This window comes from Doryrhamphus excisus, chromosome 15 (assembly GCF_030265055.1).
Source record: "Doryrhamphus excisus isolate RoL2022-K1 chromosome 15, RoL_Dexc_1.0, whole genome shotgun sequence".
In the NCBI taxonomy this organism is placed as follows: Eukaryota; Metazoa; Chordata; class Actinopteri; order Syngnathiformes; family Syngnathidae; genus Doryrhamphus; species Doryrhamphus excisus.
This window is the reverse complement of record NC_080480.1, coordinates 12904266-12924820: the sequence shown is the minus strand read 5'-3', so window position 1 is coordinate 12924820 and position 20555 is coordinate 12904266. Positions and strand designations below refer to the sequence as shown.

At 38.3% G+C, this 20555-nt stretch overlaps 1 protein-coding gene across 3 annotated transcripts in view; it reads left to right on the top strand.

Moving 5' to 3' along the window:
- Positions 1–20555, top strand: part of adgrl1a (adhesion G protein-coupled receptor L1a) — a 286520-nt gene that overhangs the window by 107989 nt on the left and 157976 nt on the right. The gene's annotated exons all lie outside the window — the stretch shown is intronic.

The window sequence follows — 20555 nt, the reverse complement described above, 5'->3', positions numbered from 1 at the left end:
TAAAAAAAAAAAAAAAAAAAAACGGCAATATTGCAACTGTCTGATGGCGTTATCTGGCCGCTCAAGAAGCCAGACTCAGAATTGGTTTACTGCCAAATAACCTCCCTGGGAAGACAGAGGGATTTAGCCCCCCCCCCAACACCACCACTACTTCCTCCTTGTCTGTGCGTCAAATCGCCATCAGAAAAAAATGATTCCCGGCTCTCAAAGGCTGAATATTATTCACACATTAGCATGGCATTAACAGGCGTCAGACTCTTAACGAAGTCGCCGGGCGTAATTAGATTTATTTCTGCTCACAATTGAAACCGTAGTATTTAGTGTGCAAGCAAGTACTACTTGGAGTGTGTGTATACTGTGATATTTTTTATTTGGATTGGTCACTTTTTAATATCTTACAACAGGGGTGTGTGTTATGTTAAAGTTAATCCCATTTCGGTCAGTACACAATATAGCTAATTATTAATCAATTCATTTAATTTTGAGACTACGCAAGGGGCCAGAAAAAAGCTAGTTGTGGGCCCCAAATGACCCTCGGCCTACACTTTAAACACCCCTGCCTTCCAACATATAAAACGAATATATTTTATATATATATGTGTATGACTGTGTCTGATTCCGATATCGGAGTAATTCACTTATCGGAAATTTCCGATACCACCTGCGGAGCTTTTCCGATCCATGAGCCATGTCTGTGCTTTGGTGCTGTCGGCAAACGTAGCTAACGGGATATCAGCAAACTGCAGCTGTCGTCGTCCTCTCTCGTGCCGCACACACACACGCCTGACGCCTTCACGGCCACAAAGAATAGTTGGACATCATAAACTCCTGACACACAATGCCGTATGTGTGATGTTGTTTGTGAAGCTAGCACTTCTTGTAGTGACATATGATATTCTTTTAGCATAGTCATGGCTGAGAGTAACCTTTCGGGCTTCCGTAGACGCTACAATTATAATAATATTAAAGCTAACAGAGCTCTGGTATCGGTAGCGGCAGATATCAAAATTATTACACTCGACGGGCTGCACAGCGGTCGAGTGGTTAGCGTGCAGACCTCACAGCTAGGAGACCAGGGTTCAAGTCCACCCTCGGCCATGTCTGTGTGGAGTTTGCATGTTCTTCTCGTGCATGCGTGGGTTTTCTCCGGGTACTCCGGTTTCCTCCCACATTCCAAAAACATGCTAGGTTAATTGGCGACTCCAAATTGTCCATAGGTATGAATGTGAGTGTGAATGGTTGTTTGTCTATATGTGCCCTGTGATTGGCTGGCCACCAGTCCAGGGTGTCTGAACACAGCTGGGATAGGCTCCAGCACCTAAAAAAAACAAAAAAGCGGTAGAAAATGAATGAATGAATGAATGAATGATTAAAGACACAATTTGTTTTTTAGAATTGAATGGCAGTCCGCATCAGATGCTGTTGGCGTCCTGTGTGTCGCCCATGCGCCACAAATTGCCCACCGGTGCTTTATATGAACCTGACCTGCCCCCCCCTCATTTCACATGACTTTGCTGATCTGCTTAGTGCATGTGGTAAACACAAATGGCTATTCGCTCATGCATAGGTGAAGGTGCATGCATGCAAATCATACACACACACACACACACACACACACATACTGTATATATAAATGTTTAATCTCCATGCATACATAAAATGTGATGGTGAGGGGTAGAAATGTCCCAAAAGTGAATACTGTTGTTTCCTTGGCGTGTCACTTCTTCAGTATGCATGCACCCCCTACAGCTCTTTTAACAAGGCTTCCTCAATGAATATGTTAATAGCAAACTAATCAGAAAGACAGCACTAATATGAATTTCATAAAAATGACCTAGGATATACCATTCTTTCATGCCCTCAGGGCAGCAGCCATGTTGTTTTTTTCCTGCAAGAATGAAACGCCAGTTTCTAAAATGCCATGGTGTTATTTTCACGGCAATACCGTGAATTAGAACAAGGGGTGCCTTTAAATGAGTCTTGATTCAGACTTTTTGTTTGGAAGCTGTCAAGGACAGTGGTGGTCTTGTGTAAAAGTCACACTGGCCTTTGGGGGAAAAGAATAACATCATTAAAAGTATAAGAATGGATGCTAGGTGGTTTACAGTGTAATCAAACATGCTAGCTTATTACCGGAACCACTGGATTCCTTATTTTTATGGTGAGGCCGAGCGTCTAGATATGACCAGGGGTCTCCAGGGGACTTGGGGGCCACTGGAGCTAGGGTCTGGGTGAGACTGGGCCGCATCAGCCCCCCCCCTCGATTTTGTACAATAAAAGCTCTGATAAAACATTCCACTGATCTCAAATATCTTAATTTTTATTTTTCGGCACAAAATAAGATGAAAAATAAATAAACAAATCAAGAATAAAGATAAATCATTCATTCATTCATTCATTTTCTACCGCTTTTCCTCACAAGGGTCGCGGGGGGGTGCTGGAGCCTATCCCAGCTGTCTTCGGGCGAGAGGCGGGGTACACCCTGGACTGGTCGCCAGCCAATCACAGGGCACATATAGACAAACAACCATTCACACTCACATTCATACCTATGGACAATTTGGAGTGGCCAATTAATAAATAAATATAATAATAATAATAAAACGGCAAATAATAAAAACCTATTATATAGTTGGTGGGTAGACAAATTATTTTTTTCAGATTAAAATGAACAAAGCATTATTAGAGCCCTGTAGACATGACAAAACACGACTATAGTCACATTTATACTTTTTTTATTTACAACATATTGCGCAACTGTAGGGTCTTGAGACACATGCTAACTCGCAAACTCGAGAGCTAGCGACCTAAACGGTAGCCTCCAAGTTGTTTCCTTTAAAGTTAAAAAGCCAAAAACTTACCACTTCCACACGGATAGGGAGGATAACTATTAACAGTTATTTAACCTTTAACATGAACATTAATCAAACGTAATAATTTTTTCTGGGTACATGGTACCATACAGCATCCATATCAAACTAACATTAAACTTTCATATCAAGGCGGGGGCCTCAAACTGCTAGCCTCAAACATTTGGCCCGCGGGCCGCATGTTTGTGACCCCTGGATTAGACCGACAAGCCTCGCCAGCTGAACTCTCTGATGGCAGGAAGTCACTTTTCGTTGTTGGTTCTAATCCTGTCTGTGCTCTATATTGATTTGTTGTTATTCAGAAGATTGTTTGCAATTATAATCCATTCAAGTCAGCCTTTTGCAAAAAAATTGAATTTTTTTCTCTGCTTTGTACACGTGGGTTGCATTTAGTGATATTTGTCGATTTTCATAGCTAATGATTTAAACGTCTTCATAGCGAGGACTGATTAAGGGGTTTTTCCTCTTGCGATTCCTTCCAATTATGGATCCTCTGCATGGACGTTAATGTTCATTTCCTCCAAGATCTTTACCATCCTTGACCTAGAAACAGGTAGCTGCAGTTGACCTGCCACTGATTGTTGCAAGTCTGATGATTCTCGTCAGCACAGGAAGCCCATTGCGATTATAGCGGCGCTTTATTGTTCTGTTTCAGTGTTTTACCGTCCGCCCAACAGAATGTGGCGGAAATGGCTGCAGGACCTAATTATTACCATCAAAAATGACTCAGTTGTGGTTTCATAATACATTACTGGCTGTTTTCTATTGTAAATGTGAGCGGCGACGTGGAACACTTTTAGCATATCAATATGTGGAGTAAAACTGGTGTTTTAGAATGCTAGCAACCACAGTGTTTGATATCATTTATGTAGAATTTACTCATTAATATTGATTTATTACATTATTGCTCAATCCAGGATTGTCTTTGTCTGAGTGTCATATAAACAAAAAATATTTTATCTTACAAATTAAAGACAAGGGTAAAAATTATTTTCTTTTGTTTTTGTTAATTTTTATTTGTGTATATGTAATAAATCACAAATTGGGAGGGGGGGCGCCATGCATGTAAGAGCTCACCCAGGGAGCCGCTTTGAGTTGGGCGGGCTGTGCTTTTTTTGTTGAAACGTGGCCATAATCCTAATTGTAAAATGCAGCACTTGCTTAATCTATATCCTGCTTTTATTCATATATTATACAGTATTCCCTCATTTATCACTGTTCATTGTTTCCAGACCCGGCCGTGATAGGTGAATTCCCACAAAGTAGGATTCCATATTTAGAAATTGAATATTTACATACTAAGTAGTAGTACAAAAAAACTGTTTACAACCCTCTAAATATAGTTCCTAACATGATTAGAGCATTTAGATGTGAAATAACACCCCTATAGTCACTTGTATGCTCCTATTACTCAATAAAACAGAAATAATAACAGAAAATAAGTTAGCATCGGGAGTGTACTTCCTACAGTGGCTATTGTCTCATCAAGGTAAGGTTACTGACACATAGTGACCACTTTATAATACGTCTTATATGCGTCTTATCTGTATATTTTTGTTAATTTAAGCATTTTTATGCTTGGAAATGCTTAATTGAGGCCAAGAATACTTCAAATGTGCTTGAATATGTGTATTTTAAATTAATAATAGTTTGTAGTCAACCACAAAACAGCGCTAATTTAATTAATAAATAAATTATTTTGAAAAATTGTGAAGTTTTGAGGGATGATGATACATTGTTTTTGGCAGTTTTTACTAATGTTATCCACGCTAAAGCTGTCTATTATTACATATGTTATTTTCCCAATTAGAAAATGCTAATATGTGAAAATGTTAAATACAGGAAGTGCAGTGTTAACATAAGATTTTTACTATAATTTCCATAATGGCGGTTTAAGCAATAAAGAATGCAATCTAAACACTACAAGATATGGTCCTCACTTTTGCAAGGCTCAAGTGTTGGCGTAGCGAGGCCTCCATTTTCCCGGAAACCCATCCCCCCCCCACGCTAATTCAATTCGGTGGCTGCCAGCCTTCCGCACATGTAGGCGCCAGCGTGGCGAAAACGAGCGGGAGCAACAAGAGCGCACGGACACGCGCGCACAAAAGCGATCAATGAGGACTCTTTTTCATAAATTGAGTGGGTGTTAAATTAGCTGGGATGGTTGTCGGGCGGGTGTGGGGGGGTTTGTTGGGGGGGGCTGTGGAGCAACACATGGGATTGAGTGACTGCTGTATTTGGGTGGTGTCTATTGACTGCGACACCGACTCCCCGGCCACGCACCAATCAATGGGAACAATCAGGCTTGGTCGCGATTTGTGTTTTGGAGTTCTTCAGACTGGAAAAGCGTGGCAATTTTCACCAGCAAATACTTGTAATGTCACTGTAATCTTGTAATGGCTGGTCTTGATTGCCCCGCTTTGTAGCCCGTCTGATTTGCCCTATTCATCTCGATAGCAGCTCACTTTGTTGGCCGGTATTCCCGTCCCTAGCATGTATTTAATGGATTTTAAAGGCAAATATAATTCTGAAGCCTCTTGACAATAATGTCACCCAATCAATACCGCCTTGCCCTACTTGGTTGTTTGGCATTTTAGCGAAATCGGTCATGGCAGTTACTGCCAAAGGTGTAGAAGGGCAGCAGCGGGTCTTTAAAACTGCACAATCGATTCTGATGCTATTACTCCAGTAGCAAACAACAAATACAAGACAAGAGTATGGTGGCACAATGGAGGCCGACAGCAATAGACAGTTTATTCCTATACTTGTATACTATACTCTACTCAAGTTTTTGTAGTCCGATATTATAGTATTTTGTCTCGGAGGTCTCAAAAGTGTTGTATATTGTCCGAAATCAGATTAAAAATGCTTTTATAAGCCCTTTTAGGAACATGCCGTTTGCCTGTTGTCTGTAGCTTTAAGGCTAATGACAGACAGACTTCCTTTATTGTCATTGCACAATAACACAGCAGTAAAATTGCCAATGAAATGTTGTTGCCTGGCTCCCGTGTAATAATAAATAATAATAATAATAATGTGAAGAATAAATAGATGTCATCAAATATGAACAACAATGTACAGCGTAAACAGTAAATTGCACAAATAAATTAATTTAAATGAGCACCCACATCTGTAGCTTTTTTTTCGGATGTGTAGCAAAGCCTGCTTTTTTACAAAGCTCTCCCCCATGTGGTCGTATTCAATATTCCCTCATTTATTGCAGTTAATTATTTTCATACATAACTGTGATAAGTGAATTTATTATAAATTGAATATTTTTGTAGTTGGAGCATTAAAAAACCTGTATATGATCTTTCTAAATATGGCTTTCTAACATTATTAGAGCCCTCTAGACATGAAATAACACCCCTATAGTCACCTTTACACTAGTCTTCCCCAATATAGTAGATATAATTTAAATAAACCATTTATGTTGCTACTGTATAAATGTGTTCTGTCGGGGAAGTGAGTGGCGGGTGGACAGGAAGTGATGTCAGTGGTTCAGCGTTGAGTTTTAGCGTGACGTGGGTTCCGGTCGCAATAGTAGCCTGTGTTTTTATTAGGGATTACCGTGCTTGTCGCGAGATACTTTAAACCCAGACAATAAAAGCCTGTTGTTCCGCCGACATAGTCTGGTGCTTGTGTGTCTCACAGAACATTAAAACATCCCAAAATGTTTGAATGTGTTCTGCAAGCCTCATATTTGCCTTTGAGTTCATTTTGCCCTTTTTGTGCTTCAATGCTTCATTTAGGGAACGAAATACATAACATTTGCTTTAATATGCATATGTTTTTTTACTAATAAAAGGCTGTTTTCAACCATAAAACAGCATTAATTAACAGCATATTTCAGATGTTATCATTTTTATCTGTAAAACATCAAATTTGACAATGACTGTTAGAATTGTAGTGACCAACAGCGGTTTTACCGAGGAAGAGTACATGCTTTCGTCAATGGAAAACGGTCATTATTAGTGAGTAGAGCTGTCTTGGCGTTAAAATGTTTGCTTCCCACGTCCTTCCCATCCTTCCCAAAAAAAAAAAAGACAAGGCACTCTCAAATGAGCGCTGATGAGAGCGGTGATCAATTGACCTAATAGCTTGTCCAATCAATCCTCATGTTTTTATGGACACAGGTCCTTTTTTAATTGGCTTGAGTGCTAATGGTGAGCACTTTACCTGATGCTCTCACGGCAGCATCAATACTGTCACCTTTTGTCCTCGGTACATTGGTCTTAATATGACAGACATCCTTCTTTGCACTGTCTCGCGCTGACCCTCCTTTAAAAGTCAATGACTAAAAGTCCACATTGACACCTTCAGTCGGGCTGCAAAATTAACAGACGCCATTTTCAACTGTGCATGTGTGTGTGTGTGTACCTGTCGAGGTTATTCCACAGAGGACGTCTGAGGGTGCGTTTGGATTTGTGTTAGCAACCCTCCCTGTGGAGTACAGTATATGGCGGTGGACTACCGTGAGGAAAAAAAAAGAGACAAGGAAGGTACCCCCCTCCCCCCCTTGTGATGGAAAGATCCGGAGTGGATTAATTAAGGATTATAATTATGTTGGGACTTTGCATGCCTCACCTGAGACTGCCCTTTCCAACCCTACTCCTCACCCCGCCAGAAAACACAACTCTTATTGGTTTCTTACGTTCACCTCTGCCCACCGCCGTGCTTAAAAGTACATGAGCTTCTCTGCTGCCAATATGCTTGGACATATGCTCTTTCAACGGGTCTCTGCTGTCCAGATGTCCGGTTTTTCTGCCTCTGTATGTGTTTTGTCTTTGTGGGTTGTAGGTTTGTTGCTATATTAAACTTAACATTTAGGCTATTTTAATGTGTCAACCAAATGTGACCAGCTATGATTTCATGTTACGCCAAGCTAATTCACGTATTGAAAGCCTAATTATGCTAGTCTATGACATTTAGGAATATTTCATTAATAATTTGCTTATTTTTAGGCTAGTAGGCTACTAGGCTAGTCCACGTTATTTAGGTGAAATTAATTCATAAATGTATCAGCGAAACCATGAACAAAAATTGTAAAAATATTAATTATCTCAAAAATGTTGGGCTAACTTCATCTATAAACCTGTTATTTTTAGCGAAACTATGCTAGCCAAGGCTAACTTGATTGGTAAACATATTATGTTTAGTGTACCTATGCATATATTACTAAGGCTATATTAAGAAAGAATTAAATTGTTGCATTGTCTGTCATGATAAATCGATAAATGCGAAAATTTAATTAACAGTTTGCTTATTTTTAGCAAAACTAGGCTAGTCCATGTTATTTAGGTGAAATTAATTCATTAATTTATCAGTGAAAATATGAACAAAAATTTAAAAATTATCTAAAAAAAATTATGCTAACTTCATCTATAAACCTGTTATTTTTAGCGAAACTATGCTAGCCTAGACTAACTTCATTGGTAAACATGTTATATTTAGTGTACCTATGTATATATTACTAAGCCTATATTAATATATGAAAAATTATTATAAATCGATAAATGGGAAAATTGAATTAATAATTTGATTATTTTTAGCAAAACTAGGCCAGTCCATGTTATTTAGGTGAAATTAATTCATAAATTTATCAGCAAAACTATAAAAATATTATCTAAAAAAATTTAGGCTAACTTCACCTATTATTTTTAGCGAAACTACGCTAGCCTAAGCTAACTTGATTGGTAAACATACTATGTTTAGTGTACATATGTATATATTACTAAGGCTATATTTTGGCTATATATATTTTAGTGGAACGGAGAGTGGGCTCTTATCTCATTCAGGCGGGTCTACCAGCTACGCTAGCTATTACACTAGCTATAGTTAGCTCCGTGAGCTAGCATACGCTAACATGACAGCAGAAATACAATTAGTTTTTAAGGTGAATGCCATAGACCCAATTTAGTTCAAATATGAATGACACTCTCATGACTAAAATTAATGAATTTGTTATTGTGACAGGCTTAGTAGCATATAAGCTATGCTAGTCAATGTTAATTGGACAAAACTGACCCCAGTGAAATCTGTTGTGTACAATAAGTAGAAAAAACATAAAAGTTTTACGTAATATACAGTATACTGTATGTAATGTTGAGAAAAGCTACGCTAGTCTAACTTGTTGAAGGTAATTTATTGCAGAATATTCTATCAAATTAGTATGAATACACTATTTGTTTTGGTGATTTCAGTAGCTCAACGTACTGTATAAAAAAACAGAACGATCTTCATCCCAACAATTTAAAGTACGAGTCTGTCCAGCGTGTGTCTGACTTTTTTTTGCACATCTCTGCAGTATATCGAGCGACAAAAACCTTTGGAAAACAAATAATTTCTGCTTTCACTCAGCTGCACTTTAACCCCCGCAGCACTGAGAAGCTGTGGTAATGAGCTCTGCACAAACAAGCCGCATTGGTGGCGGATTTATTTATTTCTTTATTTATTTTTGTTCCCCTCAATCTATCCTTTCAGTACCAAGATTGCATTTGAGGCTTTTCTATTCCTCTTAGGAAGTAGAGCCTACTCCGCTGCTCGATGACTAGCATAATTGGAAAATAAAATACTGTCTGACTTTTGATTGACTGTATAGGTGATGGTTTAATTAACATTTGAACAGTATTAACACATAAGAGTAAAAAGAAGCGTTACAAAAGTAAGAAAAAATGCCTGTAATGGATCATAAATTTTTTTTTGCACAGCGATACTGTCACTTTGTGATGTTTTCAGAATCTGAATCAGAATGACCCTTGCTCATCACATATAGATGTAGAAGCGAAATTGTGCAATTACCCTTTCGTACATATATATATACACATACATTACACAGACAGGGGGTAGACAGGACTGGATGACTGGGTGATTAAATAGGAGAGGAAACGGAAGAGGAGAAGGGAGGCGGATGCTCTTCGGGGGGGAATGCAAAAGAACCCTTGTCAACATAGGCATAAATAAGCACACTTTACAACATAAGAACTCTAAGACTTGCACCAGGGGAGTTGAACACATGAGTCCTATGGTGGCCCGACAGCTAGCTATTGGTCAATGAAATGCATTATGGAATATTATTGTGTATTTTGGGATATTATTATTATTGTATATTTCTTAGCTACCCTTTGAGTGTTAAGTTGCTGTGTGATGATTTTGGCATTTAACTAGGATGACACTGTGATTTTCGATGGTTGACGAGCTTGTTGTGAGTTCCTTTGTAGCTTGTGATTTGCTCCTGACAAACAAAGTGCTACTGACTAATTAGGGTCATAATATTTATACGATTAGTATTAATTCTGAAATATAGATATCAGTGGAATAGAACATTGTCATAGATTAGCCACAGGGTTCAAAGTTACAGAAAAAAGTAGCACCTTATGCAAAAATACCTCGTACAAAATACCTTAAATATGGATATTTCTATGCACTAATAGGCCTTGTCCAAACACAAAACAGCGTGATTTATTAATTAATATATTTTTTGACAAATGCTGCTATGAAACCCCACAGTTTGACTCTATAAATCAGCTGATTGGCTTGAAACTTCGCATACAGCTTAATTCTGCTTTACAAAACCCCCACAGTAACTTCAGGTTGTTTTACCGAATCGACACCAAATTTGGTCCACACCTTTAGGGGACTGACAAATAAGTGTGTGTAAAATCGGAGCCAGACTGATTAAAAAAATATGGCCGCCATCAAGCAAAGACGGGCAACTTATTGTGCATAAATCATTGCGCATTTGTGTAATTATTCCAAAACATTGAGTACTACTTTATTACATGTATGCTAGCTTGTTTTCCAAAACAGCATGAGCACAACCCATCGGGGGGGGCGCCACAAATGTCATTTAAAACTAGGACACTCACTTCCAAATGCTTTATGGTGATAGTTTGAACCTGGAACTCCTTTTTTTTAATTCTACTATTATTTGTTTATTATACAAATGCACACAACTTGACACAAATCAAGAGAATTTGTGACATTGTCAAAATAATTAATCGCTGCAGGAAAAAAAAACAAGAAAATCATTGAACTGCATTTACCGCTCTATAAAAGCATCTCTGCAGTATAGCACAGAAAATGTGGTAAAGTGATAATAAGGCACTTTAGCTCAAACACGAGACAGCAGGGAAGGGAAATAATGGCGACAATAAGTCTCGTTGCGAAAGATGAACACCTCACTTGCGTGTTTAATGGCATGTTTTATGTGATTGACACATAGGCACATCCCTGCATGATGTGGCGGGGGGGAGACAAAAGGTTAATGACCTACATTTGGATATGTGAGCGGTAATAATTACAGGTAATATACAACACATATATACATGTAGGTCAGGGCGTATAGAAAAAAGTTCCCACAACCTGCCGCCATCCCGCTATGTCTTAGCGCTCATCCCCCAGAGGGGCCACCTGCTTGCCAAAAAGCCACTTCAAACCCCCACTTGATGAGAGAGATAAGGCGGCGTGGTGGTGGAGAGCTCGAGCATAGCAGCCCCCCCTTCGAGAAATAATCTGGATACAATGAGTTGCATGCAGAGGATGAAGCGGCAAAGGCCTGGAGTTAGCGGGCGGCCTGCGTGATGAGAAGGGGGGGGGGGGAAAGGGAGATAAAGGCGGCAAGTGGAGAAGAAGAGAAGAGAAGAGACGGGATGGGAGTGTAAGGAGTTGCCCCTAATGAGGGAGGCAAGCATGTTTATCCAAGCCGTCTTCCTGGGAGACTCACCATATCGTCCTCCCCCTGGAAGGCACCTCTCAGCTTGCTCTGCAGGGCAGCATGTGCAGACATTTCTTTTCTTAACGCTCGCTGCATGTACTACACATCAGGCGTGTGTATGCATGCATGCATGCATGCGTGTATGCAGGCTTGGTACAAGTACAGCACCAGTCTGGGCTAGTTTGCGTTACTCCAGGGGGGTTAGAACCCTGTAGTAAGATGATGCTTATGCATTGCAGGGGTGGCATTTCTTATGTCTCACTGACCAATACCTATATCAGAGGTCTCAAACTCAATTTACCTGGGGGCCACTGGAGCTAGGGTCTGGGCAAGGCTGGGCCGCATCAGGTTTTCCAAAAAACAAAACAAAAAAAAAACACATTTATTAAAAACATAAAAATATACAAACTTTTTCAGTGCTTTGGTTCCGATTTTCTACAAGAAAAGCTCTGATAAAACATTCCACTGATCTCAAATATCTTAATTTTTATTTTTCTGCACAAAATAAGATGAAAAATAAATAAATCAAGAATAAAGAAAATCAATCAATCAGTAATAAATAAATATAATAATAATAATAAAACGGCAAATAATAAAAAGAATAAGAAACCACATATAGTTGGTGGGTAGACAAATTCTTTTTTCAGATTAAAATGAACAAAGCATTATTAGAGCCCTGTAGACATGACAAAACACGACTATAGTCACATTTATACTCTTTTTATTTACAACATATTGCGCAACTGCAGGGTCTTGAGACACATGCTAACTCGCAAACTAGAGAGCTAGCGACCTAAACGGTAGCCTTCAAGTTATTTCCTTTAAACTTAAATATAAAAATTTTGAATGAATGTTCAGTGAGACACACAAGCACCAGACTTGCCAGAACAACAGGGTTCTCTTACGGATTCAAAGTATCACACAAACAGGCACAATAATTCATTCATTTTCTACTGCTTATCCTCACGAGGGTCGTGGGGTGGGGGTGCTGGAGCCTATCTCAGCTATACACCCTGGACTGGTTGCCAGCCAATCACAGGGCACATATAGACAAACAACCATTCACACTCACATTCATACCTATGGACAATTTGGAGATACCAGATAACCTCCATCCATCCATCTTCTATGCGGCTTATCCTCACTAGGGTCATGCTGGAGCCTATCCCAGCTGTCTTCAGGCAAGAGGCGGGGTACACCCTGGACTGGTCGCCAGCCAATCACAGGGCACATAAAGACAAACAACCATTCACACTCACATTCATACCTATGGACAATTTGGAGTCGCCAATTATTATGTAAAGATTAAAATTTGAGCAGAAGCAGCTGGAATTAGTCAGGCAAAAGTGAGTTGCTCTTGGTGCCTCATTTCAGTGCTTAACGCATGCAACAAGTGCATGAAGGTGACATTGGTGCAGACAACACCCCCACTGAGACACACACAGACTCTGGCGCTCGATTTAAACTTTATTGCAGACATTTTTATTTGCAGTAAAAAATGTCAGTAAAACAAAAAAAGCATTGTTTCTGGGCAAAATATGTTTTCCATTCATTCATTCTTTGCCGCTTATCCTCACGAGGGTTGCGCGGGGGTGCTGGAGCCTATCCCAGCTGTCTTCAGGCAAGAGGCGGGGTAATTGTAATGGTTTTATTTCATTTGAACATGCATCAGATTACAATTGAATGCATCCCATAATCAGTTCACAGTTCCACATGTCCAAAAGGAGTAGGAAGAAGCAAAGCTTATTAAATCCTACCCCTCCATCTGGTACTTTTACAATCAGTAACTGTTACATTTGTTCACTTCCTGCTTTCCTATAATATATATATACTTTTTGTATGGCACATCATGACTGGTTCAAGACTCTTCATCCTTGTATTTAGCAAACATCAACTGCTTGTATTGTTTCTTGAATTGGCTCATCGTTGTGCATTGTTTGAGGGTCTTACTCAATCCATCCCATAGTTTGATTCCACATACTGAAATGCTATGGCTTTTTAACATAGTCCTAGCATATAAGTGTTTCAAATTTACTTCTTCCCTGAGATCATATTTCTCCTCTCTTGTACACCCTGGACTGGTGGCCAGCCAATCACAGGGCACATACAGACAAACAACCATTCACACTCACATTCATACCTATGGACAATTTGGAGTTGCCAATTAACCTAGCATGTTTGTGAACGTTAAACCGATGCGACAGTGCATTAAATGGTATTGAATCGTTCTGTTTTTAAAATATATGGTTTTTGAACCTTAACAACACCGTTTCAAAGTACCAACTTGCCACTAGTATTGGATATTATGTACGGTCACAGTAAGCTAACTCTTCTACTCCCAAACGACTGCATGCAAAAGGATGAAAATGTATCCAAAAACATGGACCCCCCGCTGTGTTTCCTGTGCTATTATTTTCCGGACAAATACACCTCACGGTGGTGCGGCTGTTAAAGCCTCAGGTTTGAACCCTGAAGTTAAAGTGAAACTTTGATATCAAAACACCCACTTTAGCTGTAGGGTGTTTTGTCCAATCAGTACCAAATTTTTGGGGACACCTTTTGGGTACTCTTAGCATGATTGGTTAAAAAACACGGAAAATGTTTTCAGGCCATATTGAACTTTTGTCTAATGATTTTAATATTTCTAAAATGGTAGCATTTTGATTGCTATTTTAGAGGCGTAGTACTTAGAATGTAGTGTGTAGTATATTTACTCAAGTAGCAACTATATGCAGAGAACTAGCTCTCAAAATGGATAGCAGTAGAGCGAGTTGGGCTGTTATGAATATTTGAAGACCTCGCAAAGCCTCCGGTTGTTGCTTAGGTTGGAGAGGAGGGAGGGTGCAGGGAGCGTTTTTTGGCAGGGTGGCGGATGGGGCGGGATGCGTGTGCAGCGGCGGAGACAGTGGGGCTTTTGGACGAATAAACGCGGGGACAGGTCATGTGTGGGCGGGGAGGCGGGGACGCTCCTGCTGCTGAGACAGATGCCATGCTTGTTAGGACCCCAATTTACTTCTGCCAAAGCACCACCCAACATTGCCTCAAAACAAACACACAAAATACGCTTGTGGCCACTGTTTGTGTGTGTGTGTGTATTAGGAGAACAGCACTTTTTGATGGTGCATCAGCATCCATCCCGCCTCTTTTAGTGTGTCCCATCACCATTTCAGACCCTCCGTCTTCTTAACTCTTTCTAGAACTCTCTGCCAATCTTTTTTTACCTCTGCAGTAAAGCCAGAGTCTCACTGCAGTGGAATAAGAAACGACAGCACACATAAAATGAAAGTAAATAATAAAACCAGTGGCATCACCCTCACAAAATATTATAATCATAATCCTTACTAATAATGAATGACATTAACACTGGCCAAAAAGCTAAATGCATCCTAATTGACCTCCATTATGTGTTCATTAGACACACACACACACACACTTCCTCACTGGGCAGCAACCTCGTTAACACACACGTTAATTCATATATTGATCATATTTGTGTACAAGCCTTAAACTGAGTAATACACCGAAAGAAATACATGCAGTCTTATTAAATGCTAAATGCTGAAGAGTCTTGAACCAGTCATGATGTGCTATACATATCACTATATTGACACTTACTATGGTACCCATTATGTCATTGGATGGTCATATCACCTCATACTTTGGTACATGACAAAAATAAAATATAAATAAATTAAAATAAAAAAATAAAACTATATTAGGAAAGCAGGAAGTGAACAAATGTAACAGTTACTGATTGTAAAAGTACCAGATTATATATATTATTATATATATTTATATATTTAATTTATTTATTATATATATTTAATAGATCTATTATTTTTTACATTTATAGTATTTTCCAAGTAAGCGCAGATGCCGCTAAGGACGACTCAAAGTTTAATATAATGAACTGTAGCTGTAGATTTATTCTTACAAAATATGTTATCACTATTAACAAAACATAATGAATTGAATGGATTGAGTAAGACCCTCAAACAATGCACAACGATGAGCCAATTCAAGAAACAATACAAGCCGTTGATGTTCGGTACTTCGGTATGTGACAAAAATTAAATTAAATTAAATTAAATTAAAAAATAAAATAAAAAACTTTAACTATATTAGGAAAGCAGGAAGTGAACAAATGTAACAGTTACTGATTGTAAAAGTACCAGATGGAGGGGTAGGATTTAATAAGCTTTGCTTCTTCCTACTCCTTTTGGACATGTGGAACTGTGAACTGATTATGTGATGCATTCAATTGTAATCTGATGCATGTTCAAATGAAATAAAACCATTACCACCAAAAAAATACATGAATTAATAAATAATGCAGTTTTGTGTTTGAACATGGCCCATTATTATTTAAAAAGACGCAGTTTGAAGTACTTTTTACATTTTTTTTTAACAAACATTAACAAATTTCAAGCATCTGAATGCCCTAAATGAACTAAAATACAAATATAAGGTATTCAAAAGACGCTTTCGATATGTTGTATTCTACACTGGTCACTTGGTGAAATAAAACCATTACCATTAATGGAAGCATAGCAGCTTCTTATATGGACCACACAAAATGTCCACCCGCCCCCTGCAAAGACAGATGTCCTCACAATAAAAAGACACAAAGATAGAAGACGGGGCAAGAGCACTCACACTGTATTCATTTCATCAGTCTCGGCGTGGTGATCCATAAGCATCTATTGGCACTTGAACGACTCATTCATTCACTTACACATTTATTTGAATGAATTATAACATTTGGTATGAAATCATACAAAATATTACTAACTATGACTAGTAGAGCCATTTCTACATTATTAGTGACACAGGGCTTAACATATAGTATTTCATATTTCCTTTTAATACAAACTCATCACAATATGTCAGTTTGTGACTTAATATCTGAATTAGTTCATGTTTAAAATACCGAAATATATTTGTAAGCAATATTATGAAACGAAAAAGTACTGTAATGTTTGGGGTTGTCCTGCTCTTTAAATTTTCACATCTTTTTAATATGAAAGCCGACTAAATTTATGTGAGAACAGATTTGACACCGCAAAGAGAACAATGAAAGCACGCTGAGAGACACTTTGATGTATATTTTTATTTCTATAAAAGCATTTCTAGTATTTAAAGCCAATTTTTTATTATTAATAGTGTCAACATTTCTGCTTTTTTCTTTACATTGTGCATTTTCTATTTTTGCCGTTTAATGTTAATTCTGCTAATAATAAACGAGTCGTGGGCCGTGGTGGACACCCCCTACACTGAAGTGTCGTTTATAATTCTCCTGATATGTTAATATCAAATCCTAGTGAGAACAGTCGGTCACGGTGCTACTATTGTGTTTTCCCACCAGAAAAACAAAGAACTCCACTCCCAGTGCTACAACGATAGCATATTAGCACCAATGCATTGACATATGTCGTTTAACCCGCCAGTTGTCAGTAGAAGACGTAAAACTTCAGCGCAATGAAATTACGGCGTTTTAGCAAGCGAGTGGTAAAGTGCACGGGCGAGTGCGCGGTCGCTGAAAGCGCCGATGAGTCGCGTCGCGGCGTCTGGGAGGACAGACAGGCTTCAGAGACAACAATGGCGGAAATTAAATTGCATTTAAAGCTAATCCCATTTTCCAAAACCCCTTGCTTTTTCAAACAGTAGGGAACATTCGTCTCGATAGTGTTCCCCCCCTGAAATACGACGCGGAATAAGAAATTGAGTTTGATCACCGAGTGGCGTACCCTATACCACCCCCTCCGGAGAAGAGACCGGGACGGGGGTCGGACAAGCATGCGGCAGCCAAGGGTGAGAGCGAGGGAGACAAGTGAGCAAAGCGATTGCCAAAAGAGAGAGGAGGAGACAGTAAACAGAGTGTTAGCATTTACGCCATGCTAATTCTCTTGACATTTTACAGCCAGTTGTGTTCTGCTACTGCCATCTCTTTCACACACACACACACATATACACACACACAAGATGACAAGAGGGAGAGAAGCATTTGATTGGTGCCTTGTTGCAGTATGTCCATAGACACTCATGGATGCACTCATTTGAATATGGATCAGCTTTTGGCATCCTCAGGACGAATTATCTCGCCGCTCTCTAATAAGAACCCCGGCTCTAAGAAAGAGCTGGCATAATTCACATACGTGACATAAAATAAAATAAAATAAAATAAAATAAAATAAAATTACTATGGTACCCATTATGTCATTGTATGGTCATATCACCTCGTACTTTGGTACGTGACAAAAAAAATTAAATTAAATTAAATTAAATTAAAACTATATTCGGAACGCAGGAAGTGAACAAATGTAACAGTTACTGATTGTAAAAGTACCAGATGGAGGGGTAGGATTTAATAAGCTTTGCTTCTTCCTACTCCTTTTGGACATGTGGAACTGTGAACTGATTATGTGATGCATTCAATTGTAATCTGATGCATGTTCAAATGAAATAAAACCATTACCAACAAAAACATAAAAACCTGTTTGACCTAATAATGGCTTTAGAGCCCTCTAGACTTAAATTAAATTAAATTAAATTAAATTAAATTAAATTAAATTAAATTAAATTAAATTAAATTAAATTAAATTAAATTAAATTAAATTAAATTAAATTAAAACTCAAATTATCTTAGAAATGCAGGAAGTGAACAAATGTAACAGTTACTGATTGTAAAAGTACCAGAAGGAGGGGTAGGATTTAATAAGCTTTGCTTCTTCCTACTCCTTTTGGACATGTGGAACTGTGAACTGATTATGTGATGCACTCAATAAAAATGAAATAAAACCATTACCATTAGTTGGTGCTGGTACATTTCCTTGAAAGAGCAGTAGCAATATTGGCAGTACACTCTCTTAAAAAAAAAAAAAAAGAATTAATAAATAATGCAGTTTTGTGTTTGAACATGCCCCATTATTATTTAAAAAGACACAGTTTGAAGTACTTTTTACTTAGTTTTTTAACAAACATTAACAAATGTCAAGCATCAGAATGCCCTAAATGAACTAAAATACAAATATAAGGCATTCAAAAGGCGCTTTCTATATGTTGTATTCTACATTTACGCCATGCTAATTCTCTTGACATTTTACAGCCAGTTGTGTTCTGCTACTGCTACTCTTTCACACACACATACACACACACACACATACACACACACAAGATGACAAGAGGGAGAGAAGCATTTGATTGGTGCCTTGTTGCAAGTATGTCCATAGACACTCATGGATGCACTCATTTGAATATGGATCAGCTTTTGGCATCCTCAGGACGAATTATCTCGCCGCTCTCTAACAAGAACCCCGGCTCTAAGAAAGAGCTGGCATTGTGTTGCTTTCTGTCCCTGCGAGAGTAAACAAGTGATTAAATAAAATGAAATGGCTCCCATGGCGCCAGATGAATAATAATACAACAAAGTAGTTTGAGTCAGGCAGTCAGACCGGCCAACTATTGACGACACCTGATCTTGTCAACATGATGGAACGTACAATGGCTGTTTGTTAGTACATCGATTTACCTCGACTGAACTGTACCAGACGTGACTTTCTATAGGAGACTAATGCAGCAGAAGTACTGTTTGTCTGACGTGCTGGTGAAGTGTCTAATATGACTAATTAATCAGCGTTTGTTCTCAATCAGAAATCACTCCCACACTCTTTATTGCTCTCTGGTTCTACCATATCTTACTTATTGTGTGGAAATATGGGCTAATAACTATAAAAGCAATATTCACTCGCTAAATGTACTGCAGGATAATTCATAATGCCGCCTACTCCTTATTTCTAAAATCACAAATACTTCAAATAGCTAAAATAATGCACAAGGCTAAAAATAACCAATTAGCTAAAAATGTCATCCAATACTTCTCTACAAGAGAGGAGAAATATGATCTCAGGGAAGAACTACATTTGAAACACTTATATGCTAGGACTACGTTAAAAAGCCATAGCATTTCAGTATGTGGAATCAAACTATGGAATGGATTGAGTAAGACCCTCAAACAATGCACAACGATGAGCCAATTCAAGAAACAATACAAGCAGTTGATGTTTGCTAAATACAAGGATGAAGAGTCTTGAACCAGTCATGATGTGCTATACATATCACTATATTGACACTTACTATGGTACACATTATGTCATTGGATGGTCATATCACCTCGTACTTCGGTATGTGACAAATTAAATTCAATTCAATTCAATTCAATTCAATTCAATTCAATTCAATTCAATTCAATTCAATTCAATTCAATTCAATTCAATTGAAAAACTTAAATTATCTTAGAAATGCAGGAAGTGAACAAATGTAACAGTTACTGATTGTAAAAGTACCAGATGGAGGGCTAGGATTTAATAAGCTTTGCTTCTTCCTACTCCTTTTGGACATGTGGAACTGTGAACTGATTATGGGATGCACTCAATAAAAATGAAATAAAACCATTACCATTAGTTTGTGCTGTTACATTTCCTTGAAAGAGCAGTAGGAATTTTGGCAGTACACTCTCACTTTAAAAAAAAAGAATTAATAAATAATGCAGTTTTGTGTTTGAACATGCCCCATTTTTATTTAAAAAGACGCAGTTTGAAGTACTTTTTACTTATTTTTTAAATAAACATTAACAAATGTCAAGCATCAGAATGCCCTAAATGAACTAAAATACAAAAATATAAGGCATTCAAAAGACGCTTTCAATATGTTGTATTCCACGCTGGTCATTTTGTGTCAACATAAACACACAATTAACCCAGGCCAACTCACTTCCTGTCCGCTGGGGAACACATTTATAGCAACATAAACGATAACATAAAGTGATTCTATCTACGATATTGGGTAATACAAGTGTAAAGGTGACTATAGGGGTGTTAGTTAATGTCTAGAGGGCTCTATTGTATGTATAAATCAGGGATCCGACTTACCACAGTTGGATGTAGGACCTATTAACAATGATAAGTGAGGGC